Here is a 10,651-nt window from a genome sequence, read left to right as displayed (position 1 = left end):
CCTCTCTGATCTGGTGTGTGTCTAATGTGTGTGTGTAAATGTGAGAGACTGTTTTACGGTGTGTGAGAGAGTGTTTTACAGTGTGTCTGAGTGGGTGGGTGTGTGTGTGTTTTACTTTGTGTGAGTGAGAGAGTGTTTTACAGTGTGTGTCAGTGAGTGTGTGTGTAGGTGTGTGTTTTACGGTGTGAGTGTGTCAGTGAGTGGATGTGTGAGTGTTTTACAGTGTGTGTCAGTGTTTTACAATGAGTAAGTGAGTGTGTGTGTGTGTGTGTGTGTGTGTATTACTGTGTGTGTCAGTGTTTTACAGTGTGTGTGTGAGTGTGTCAGTGAGTGGGTGTGTGAGTGTTTTACAGTGTGTCAGTGTGTGTGTTTGTGTCAGTGAGTGTGTCTGACCGAATGCTGATGCAGCATATCGCACATACAGTACAGTGGTGTAGGACTGTCCCGAAGTGTCAGTTTTTACCTTGGTGCTAATTTGCATTCGCGTCACATTAGCCACTACTGTATCGATTTGAATGATGCTTACATTAAGCTGTTTGGGGGTCTGCTGCTCATGTAGCAAATCATTCCACACAGCAAATGTTTTTCGAAACATTTACGTTTCCATTATTACACAACACTTTGCTGTAAAGATGGCGGATAAAGAAACAATAACGCAGAATAACACCGAGTGTCCACAGGCAGCTGGCAAATGGGGGACAGTGCTCTTTCAGAGGAAGATACAAATATCACTGTAATCGTATATTTTAAAAATACATCTTTTACATATAGTCTGGTCCAATGCCTGCTGAAGCGACAGTGGCAACCGAGGGTCTCTTTATGACGTTTTGAATGTTATATCCAGCCACTTGTATTGAAGTAATGGCGGTATACAAGTCTAATGTTGTAGTGCAGATCGGCTATGAGGGACGTCTGAAGTGTGGTTTAGTATTGTAACGCTTGCGGGTTCAACAACAACTCGTTGTATATGGATTATGAGTGCAGTATAGCCAGGTCTCAGGCACTGAACACTCCTTCACCTGTTCTCCTCTCCCTGCGCTCCTCCCCACCGCACCGCCTTCAGCCCTTTAACCCTCTACTGGGTGCGGTGGCGCTCCAGTATTCTCTACTGACGAGAGAAATACAGTCGATGTGACTGTCCCGGTTTTAATCCTCCGAACCTCCGAAGACAGCCCTAGTATGACGCAATATAGGATAGAATGGTATTTGTTTATGAAGTTCAGTTCAATCCATTGCAACACTGATGACAGCGGACTCTCAAAACAAAATCAACCGTGTGTAATAGAAGCACAGTACTGTGTACATATATATATATATACAGATATGACTGCTGAATATGAAATGTGCCCGATGAAGATGCAGTACCGCGTCTCCACCAAAGGAGGGCATCGCGGTTGAATGGCCTGTATTTAAATCAGCCGTATAGCTATATTGTCAGCCTCATATTGATAGCAGCAACCATAATGTACATATTGTGATAATTCTACTAATAAAAATAATAACGTAATTAATTTCTGATCAAAAATACATGGCTAATATGAAGTAGGGCTGTGACAGCGGGCTCTGCTAGTTAGACCCCGTTCACACTTGTGATTTAGGCGGCCCAGGGCCGGGTGAAAACTGGACCCCGTTCACAGTCACATCTGCGGGCGAAAAGCGGCCTAAACGAAATGCATGCCGGGAATAAACACATCTGCTCAAACAGACCAGTGACGCAGGACATTAGGTCTGATTACAGGTGTGTGCGATGTGTTTATAATCACAACTTATTAACATCGATTGGCTATTGTTCGGTTCTATATTTTATTTGAAAGTAATCTTAACCCTTTGCAGCTTTCTAAAATAATTAAAAATGCGCTGGTTCAATGGGAATCTAATTTGTTTTCAAATGTCTATCTTCGGTTCTGCAAGTGTAAAAGTGCTGTTACAATTCACCCGAAAGCGAAGCACCTTTATTAGCACATCTGCATTAAATCACAGGACAGGAACAGGAACAGGAACAAGTCGCACGGGACCGGGGCGAACAAGGTAACACACAGAAATATTAATACACAACCTCGAGCCCAATCAGAAGATGCACAAAGGGTGGTCACGCTTGTTTAATATGTGGAACCCCTAAACAGTAGTGAAACAAACCTAAAGGAAAAAATCTGTTCAATAAGAACACTACAAATATTTGATGTACAACCATGTTTAAAAACAAATAAATACATACTTCCTCTTATTAATTTCACTTCCTCTCGTACCTCTGCTGTGGAACTCCTCTGCAGCTACAGAACACGTCCTGAGATTGTGTCCAAGTGTCCCCCATAACGTGGCAGCAATGAGCTGGCTGGCATGTTTACATCGATCCAAATCTACCTCAAAACATAAATTCCTCTAAAACAGCAGCTTAAAAAGAAAGGTGATGGATGACAATCATTTAAATCAACACAACAACACAAATCATTGTTTTCACCCACTTGCTAAATGTGCCTCCCCATTGGTTAATTCAAACTCCTCTCCAATCACATCTGGCTTCAGTCTATTTCACTTCTATCACTTTCTCATCTTTAGTCATTGGGTTATGTTTGATTTGATGAATATGGTATCTTCCACAAGTAAGTTAATTATATACACTAGTTCTGGTTCTGTATTTCCACCCAGTGCGGCCTGACATCACACAGGCTCGGTGGGAAACAAACACGAGATATAATAAGATGTTGCATTGTACAGTGTAATCAGGACTGCATGTAGCAAGGATGTGGCTCTTATAATGGGGGACTTCAATTTCCCAAACATTTTTTATTATTATTATTTTTATTTCTTGGCAACATAAGTGCAAACAAAGTGCAAAAATACAGTTCAGTACAAGGCATCAATCATTACAAATTCAATTTAGCTTAAACATAGCAATTCAAAATACATTTTACAAATTCCAATTTACAATTTACACAAGTACAGTAAGAGACTTCCTACATCCTGGATGGTGAAAGCTAAGTGCTGTCAAATGTAGGGTTACAGACGAGGGCTACGGGAAAGGGAGCAAGGAGGAAAACAATCAAGAACACGAGAAGCAAAATAAAACTGTGAAGTGCTATCTAGCAGGGATAGAGGACTAATATTACTAATATTACTTAATTAATATTAAGTGCTGTCGGAAGAGATGCGTCTTGAGTAAGCGCCGGAATGAGGTCAAGGACATAGACTGGGAAAGCCCGGTTGGGACTACAGAGGCAGAAATAGAAATGGTTGAGATGGTAAATGGCTGCTTTCTAACTCAGTTTGTCAGGGAACCAACCAGGGAGAGTGCATGCATTGACTTGATATTTTCAAATGACCAAGACAGAGTCAGAGGGACACTAGTTAGAGAACCAATGGCAAATTGTGATCACAATATGGTTAGCTTTGAGGCATTCTTTCAAAAAACAAGGTCCAAGTCTAAAACAATGGTCTACAATTTCAATAAAGCAAACCTTGAAGGTATGAGACGGCACTTAGAAGAGTTAGACTGGAGCACACTGGATACAGACTCAGTTGAAAATGGATGGGTATATTTTAAGAATATACTACTTGAGGCTCAGGATAAATTTGTACCAAAACTTAGCAAATTGAGGACCAAAAAACACTGGCCAAAATGGTTTAATAGAGGTATGCAAAAAAATATCAAGAAAAAGAAAATGTTGTATAGCGCATACAAAAGGGATGAAGACGAAACTAAATACATAGAATATGTTGAGCTGCAAAGAGATCTTAAGAAAGGGATCAGGAAAGCAAAGAGGGAAATAGAAAGAAACAGCTCTTGGAGCTAAAACTAATGCAAAGAGCTTTTTTCAATATTACAACAGCAAGCAGTCAATAAAGGAGGAAGTGAAACAGATAAAGGGCAAAAATGGAGGTATCTTGGAAAACGAATAAGATGTGGCAAATATTCTAAATGAGTTTTTCACAGAGGTTTTTACAAAAGAAAAGACAGATAACATGCCACAGGTTAACTATCAGTCCAGTCAAACCCTAAGAGAGATCAGGATAAATGAGGAGGAGGTACTAAAGGGACTAGCAGAATTAAAAACCAACAAATCACCTGGGCCAGATGGGATATTTCCAACAGTACTTAAAGAAATGAGGGAAATTATTTATAGGCCGCTAAGTCAAATATTCCAAATGACACTTAGAACAGGGGATGAGCCAACTGACTGGAAGACAGCAAATGTCATACCAATCCACAAGAAAGGGAACAAAACTGAGCCAGGAAATTACAGACCAATCAGTCTCACCTGCATCACCTGTAAAATGTTGGAGAAAATGATTAGACAGAAAATAGAGGAGCATCTCAATGACAACCATATTCTTGGAGATAGTCAACATGGGTTTAGACGAGGCAGATCATGTCTTACTGATTTATTTGAGTTTTTTGAACATGCAACTGCAGCTGTAGATCATGTGAAAGCATATGATATGATATACTTAGATTTTCAGAAAGCTTTTGATAAGGTTCCACACCAAAGACTGATCCTCAAATTGGAAGCTGTAGGCATTCAGGGTAATGTAAGTAGATGGATTATGAACTGGTTGATGTCTAGGAAACAGAGGGTGTTGATTAGAGGAGTCGCTTCTAACTGGAGTGAGGTTGTTAGTGGAGATCCACAGGGATCAGTACTAGGGCCTGTGCTTTTTCTTATCTATATTAATGATCTGGACTCTGGGATAGTTAGCAAACTTGTCAAATTTGCAGATGATACTAAAATAGGTGGCTCAGCAGATACAATCTCGGCAGCACAGGCTATTCAGAGGGACTTAGATAATATTCAGTTGTGGGCCGACACCTGGCAGATGAAATTCAATGTGGATGAGTGCAAGGTATTACATGCAGGTAACAAAAATGTCCACTATAATGACACTATGGGAAGAACAGATCTAGATGAAGTAATGCATGAGAAAGACCTAGGAGTCTACGTGGACTCCTCACTTACTCCATCCAAACAATGTGGGGAAGCAATAAAAAAAGCAAACAGAGTGTTAGGGTATATTGTCAAAAGTGTAGAATTGAGAACAAGGGCAGTGGTGTTCAGACTGTACAATGCACTAGTTAGAGCTCATCTGGATACTGTGGACAGTTCTGGGCTCCACACTTCAAGAAAGATATCGCTGCTCTAGAGGCAGTTCAGAGGAGAGCAACCAGACTTATTCCAGGTCTGAAGCGAATGTCCTACTGAGAGACTGAGGACCTGAACCTTCTCACCCTGGAACAGAGGAGACTACGTGGGGACTTGATCCAAGTCTTCAAAATCATGAAAGGCATCGACCACATCAAACCAGAGGAGCTTTCCAGATCAGCAGGGACACACGCACCCGGGGACACAAATGGAAATTGGGCTTCAAGGCATTCAAGACAGAAAACAGGAGACACTTCTTCACACAGAGAGGCGTCACAATCTGAACAAACTCCCCAGTGATGTGGTAGATGCTGAAAATTTGGGAACATTTAAAAATAGACTGGATAGGACCCTTGGATCAATTAGTTATTAATGGACACCAAACGAGCACGATGGGGCGAATGTCTTCCTCTCATTTGTAAACTTTCTTATGTTCTTAAGACACATTAATAAACGGTGCTTCACAAACCGCGCTTCACAAACCGCAATGCCTCCACTGGAGTGAGGTCGGCAAGCACACAGCTTTATTATGAAAAGGGCAAAACAATGAGCTGTTTGCCAGGTAAAACCTCATCCTCACTTTATAAACTGCCATGTCTGTGTTTCTTAGGTTGCATTTATTGTATCGACTTTTTAATTATTCCGTTACATGAATATGTCTGTAAATAATTTTCTTGCCATCTTATATATTGTAAAGTTTTTAAAATCACGGCATTGGGGAGACCGGGGCTGGTTGTCACACAGTTCATATCTATCCAATGTGTGCCTTCGTCATCTGAGGTCAACCATTGTGTCATTTCAACTGAAACACTGAGCCGAGCACAAGTTTCATATTTTTTACCACCAAAAATGTAATAAAATGATGTCCCACTACTTTTGTAATAAAACTTTGATACATTGGGTTTTTCAAAATAGAAACTGCATTGAATAAAGGAAGGAATCAGTGATGTTTTGATGCTGTATCTGGAAGGCTGTAATCACACATGCATTGTGTACATTTTTGTAGGCAGGAAGACGCTATGAAAGGAAGGCCGATCGAGGCAGTACACCAGCAGATGTGATGCTCAGAGCAGTGAGGCAGGCGAGGCTTCGATACAAAAGCATGAGAAGCACAGTTGGGATTTCGACAGACTATCGCACAGACCAGTGTAGAGGACCTGCAGGCAGTGGGATACATTCAGACTAGACAGATCTCTCCTTTAGAGGCCAGACTGCTGGTGGAATACACAGCCAAGGGGTTTGATCAGTATTTGGTCTTCCAGTGAGCTGTGGCAGCCTGACGGTGCCGGAGTCTCGGACAGATCAGGAGCAGCTGACTCCGATTGGCTTACAGGCTTCTTAAAACACCACCCAACACTAGCTAGGTTTCCATCCACTTATCGGACATGTTTTGTGTGACAATTCTTAAGTTCGCATAAAAAGTATATGTGCATTTTACAAGCCAGGGTGCATTTCCATCCAAACTGACTTGTAGCGAACAAAATTTATTAAAATTTTTAGTTTATTTTAAGTTTATTTGCGCATAGAAATATTGTCGACACACATCGACCTGTAGCTACTCCTGATGGCTGGCCAGCTCGCCAAGGCCCACAAAGTGTGGAATGTGTTAATATTATGTTGTAAGTCGCCCTGGATAAGGGCGTCTGCCAAGAAATAAAAATAATATCGGGCAAGTTGTCCTAATTATGATGTGTCAGTTGGTCGCCATGGACCGTGTCATCCTCTGGAGACGTCATATCGTGATGCAGGCAGTAGACATTTCAGAAAGCCCAAGCCTACCTTCAACAGTTTGTGCCGAGTGATTGGACCCTTTATAGGGCTGAGAATGCCAAGCCACCATCCCACAGTCTCAACCCGAAAGTGCACGGACTTTGCCTCTTCCAATAGGAGACTGGGGGGGCTGGCACAAATCCAACCTCACAAACTCAAGAACCAATCGCCTATGATCTGAGGGAATAAAAAGTAGCGCACAGCACTTTCTCTCTCTCTCTCACCAGTAACCCGCTGCCACAGCTCAACCTGTAGCTCTGTTGCCAGAACCGAAACCAGGAACCAACCAAGTCTTTGCCGGCAACAGAAGAGTTAAACTGGGAGAAGGAGATTGAGCCGTACGAAGAATTCTTTTAAAGGACTTTATTAAATAAAGAACTTTACAGACTGCGCTGCCCGCCTGTGCCCACCTGATCAGTGGAGTTTTACAGCTGGACAATTGACTAAGTCGACTGCAATACGAAAGTGTTCAGTCATTTAAATAACTATTTGAGTTTTAAGAAACTTGACCCTCGGAACCGAACAGGGCCCTGCTTTCCTCAAAGACTTTGTCTTCAAGTAACTACGGTGGAACCCCTGCTTGCAAAGAAGATTTTGTCCACAACCTTGGAGCCTTCAAACCAGTGGAAAATCTGTTTGGAAAAGACTCTACATTCGCGAAACCCCAACTTCCAGGTGCATCGACTGAGTGGAAGTTCTTGGACAAAGCCGAACCTGACTGCCTTTGTTCCAAACCACACGGACCTCGTGCCGAGTGCTGTTATCTGAGCCCGAAGGCAGAGAGGCCTCTCTGCGACGAAGTTCAGATAAGTTTAACAGTTTGGAGTTCATGATTCATGACATTTGAGAAATCAATTAGAAATGTTATTCTGCGATTCATAACTCTAGAATGTGTAATATTTAGTTTTCTTAAATATAAATGTGTGTTGCATTAAACTGTTTTGTTTGACAATTTTAGAAATAAAATCTGTCAACGCCGAGAAATATCTTCTCATTCCTGTTTAACTGTTTAGTCTGAAATTGACACAAGTTAATAGACACCAGATTATAGGTGGCCCTGCCTATCCTTAATCATTGAACAGTAATCAATTAATGAGAATTGTGGTAACAAGAAATGATATGATTTATTTGACATAAATACTAACCTGCATTAGTTATTTGATGTCCGACTAACAATACTAATGAGAGACTCACCTTCGTCTTACTAACCATGGTCTTTGATTTGGTCACGGAAGTGATTTGTCTTTGATTTGTCTTTGATTTGTTGATCTTGAGTGAATTTTAATTAATTTTTTCCTTTTTGTATAACTAGTGTAGTGCTACATTTTATCTTTGTTTTTAATACATTTGAGAATTTATATCTTTGGAATTGGTGTCTGCGTCCAATAATTGCAGATATTGAGTTAAACAAGATTCTAGGATTCTTGATAAGGTGATACTTAAATTCACTTCTTTAACTGAAATGTATAAGTGTACCTTACCCTACAGCAGCTACATCGAGTTGCCTGGAGTAGCAGAGGCGCAGGACATGCATTGCCAGACACAGCCACCTCGTTGGGGTGTGCAGGTCCACCCAGTGCCGAAGCGGTGGCAACACGGGACGCGCCTGTCAGACACGTTGCATAGAGAGTCGTCTGCAGCCCAAAATGACATCTTGTCATCAGAATAATAATAATAAATCACAATAAAATAATTAAACCGTTACTTTAGCCTATGATTATTTGTATTATAGTAGGCTACTGACACGTTGTAAAGAGGTTTTAAAATGATAAAATACACCTACTTATAAATACAACAGCTTCTTAACATGTAGGAATTCAGCACTTTTTTTATTATAAAATAATGTTTCTGGTGTGACGACCAGACAAGGCTTAAACGCATTGTCTCCTGGACCTCTGCAGAAAAGGAGACACTTGTCTCTTGCTTGTGCTGTCTCAGCCACAGGGAGCCGTGTCCGCCTCGGGTCTGTGACGGGTCCATCATGTCTAAACAACATCCATTTGTACACAAGATGTTATTTCAGGCAGAATTGAATGTACGGGGCCAGAGGAATAAAAAACACTCAACCCAGGCCTCTTGACTGTTCTTGTAACACGTGCTCTTCTTCCACATTTCCGACGTTGTTTGAAAGCACAAGCCAGTTATGCGTGTCTTGGGTTTGGAAGGGAAGCTCACAGACACAGAGCCGGGCATCGAGCTCCGACCTCAGACTGCTTCATGTCCTTATGAGTCACATTAAATACACACAAGTACATTGTGTTAAAATGGCTTTAATATCGGTATATAGGTAGGCTAGTTAGTAAAGTTTTAAATAGCTTTAATACCGATATACAGGTACATAGTAAACTATATCATACGGTAAATATGTTTAATACCGGTACACAGGTACTTAGTGAAATATATCATACGGTATATATGATATTTAATATCGGTACACAGGTACTTAGTGAACTATATTGTACGATATTAATACCGGTACACAGGTACTTGTTCTTCGCTCGGCCAGACTGGCGCCAATTCCGCTGCGCTCGTGTCCTTCCACGTGCACCAATGAGAGCAGGGCACATGCGGACATTTACAGGAGGGCCTATATAGCGCCTTTCACACCCAGTGGCTATTACAATATGGGCCAAGCACCCCTCGGTGCCATATCGGACCCCAAAGAGCCATTTGTTCTAAGAGTGTGCAGCACAGTAATTCAGGAACGCACACTGGTTTAGGCTAAAACATTAAAACGCGTCACAGGCAGTGACGTGTGAGACTTGACTGACGGGGTGCTGCGTACTCACTCGCCCCCTAGTGGTTCTTCTTATTATTGACAGAACATTGTTGCTGCCTCGACTGCTGTGATTATTGGTTTTTAAATCTGAAATACTCCAACCCAACAGCCCGTCAGAAACGATACCACACAGACCAACCCATGCGTCTCCATGCATCACTTCACGTAGACAGTCTAATGCAAGTTAGTCAGTTGCATAAAATAACTGACGAAGACTGAGCCTGAAAAGTCAGCATCCTCAACCCCCGGCTGACTGAGACTTGGAGTCCATCTTTCCATTGAAACTGATGCCCTCAGACACTGTCACTGATGCTGACAGGTGGAGCCTGCCATTGGCTCACACACTCCCCGCTGTACCTCCCATTGGCTCACACACACCCACATCCCTCCCATTGGCTCACACACCCCTCTGTCAATAACCAACTGTTTCTGTCACCTGCGCTTCTGTACTGTTTGATTACACTTTTCCTTGTCGGTCATATCCTGTAAGGCCCCGTCTGCCACTACAGAAATCACACATGTGCTGCATCTGGGTTTTCAGGTGGTGCTCCAGTAGGCTGCTGTTGCTATGCCTGTCACAGAGCACACCGAGCGGGTTGACGTGCATTAGTGCAAGTTTAAGAAAACGGCCCCTAAGTTATATATTTTCCTGCATTATATTTCAATAACTTAATAGATTTTCAGGTAACTGGGATCATCGCTGTTTCAGAGAACCATCCTCCATGTTTTTCTTCAAGTCTTCAACTTCCCAGAATGCATTGCATGATTGACTAAGCCCAGTCTAAGGAGAGACTGTTCTATGCAAGGGTTTCAACTGATTGTCTCTGGTTAGTGTGACTCATTATACTAAGATAGACAGTCCTGGTGCTTAAAGTGCTAATTAGTAAATGTGTATGTTCTGATTTTTAATACTGGACCCATTATAGATTAAACCTTCGCCACAGCTTCACTGACCCACACAGACACG

Source organism: Amia ocellicauda, chromosome 7 (assembly GCF_036373705.1).
Source record: "Amia ocellicauda isolate fAmiCal2 chromosome 7, fAmiCal2.hap1, whole genome shotgun sequence".
Taxonomy (NCBI): domain Eukaryota; kingdom Metazoa; phylum Chordata; class Actinopteri; order Amiiformes; family Amiidae; genus Amia; species Amia ocellicauda.
Note: the sequence above shows the minus strand (reverse complement) of the source record.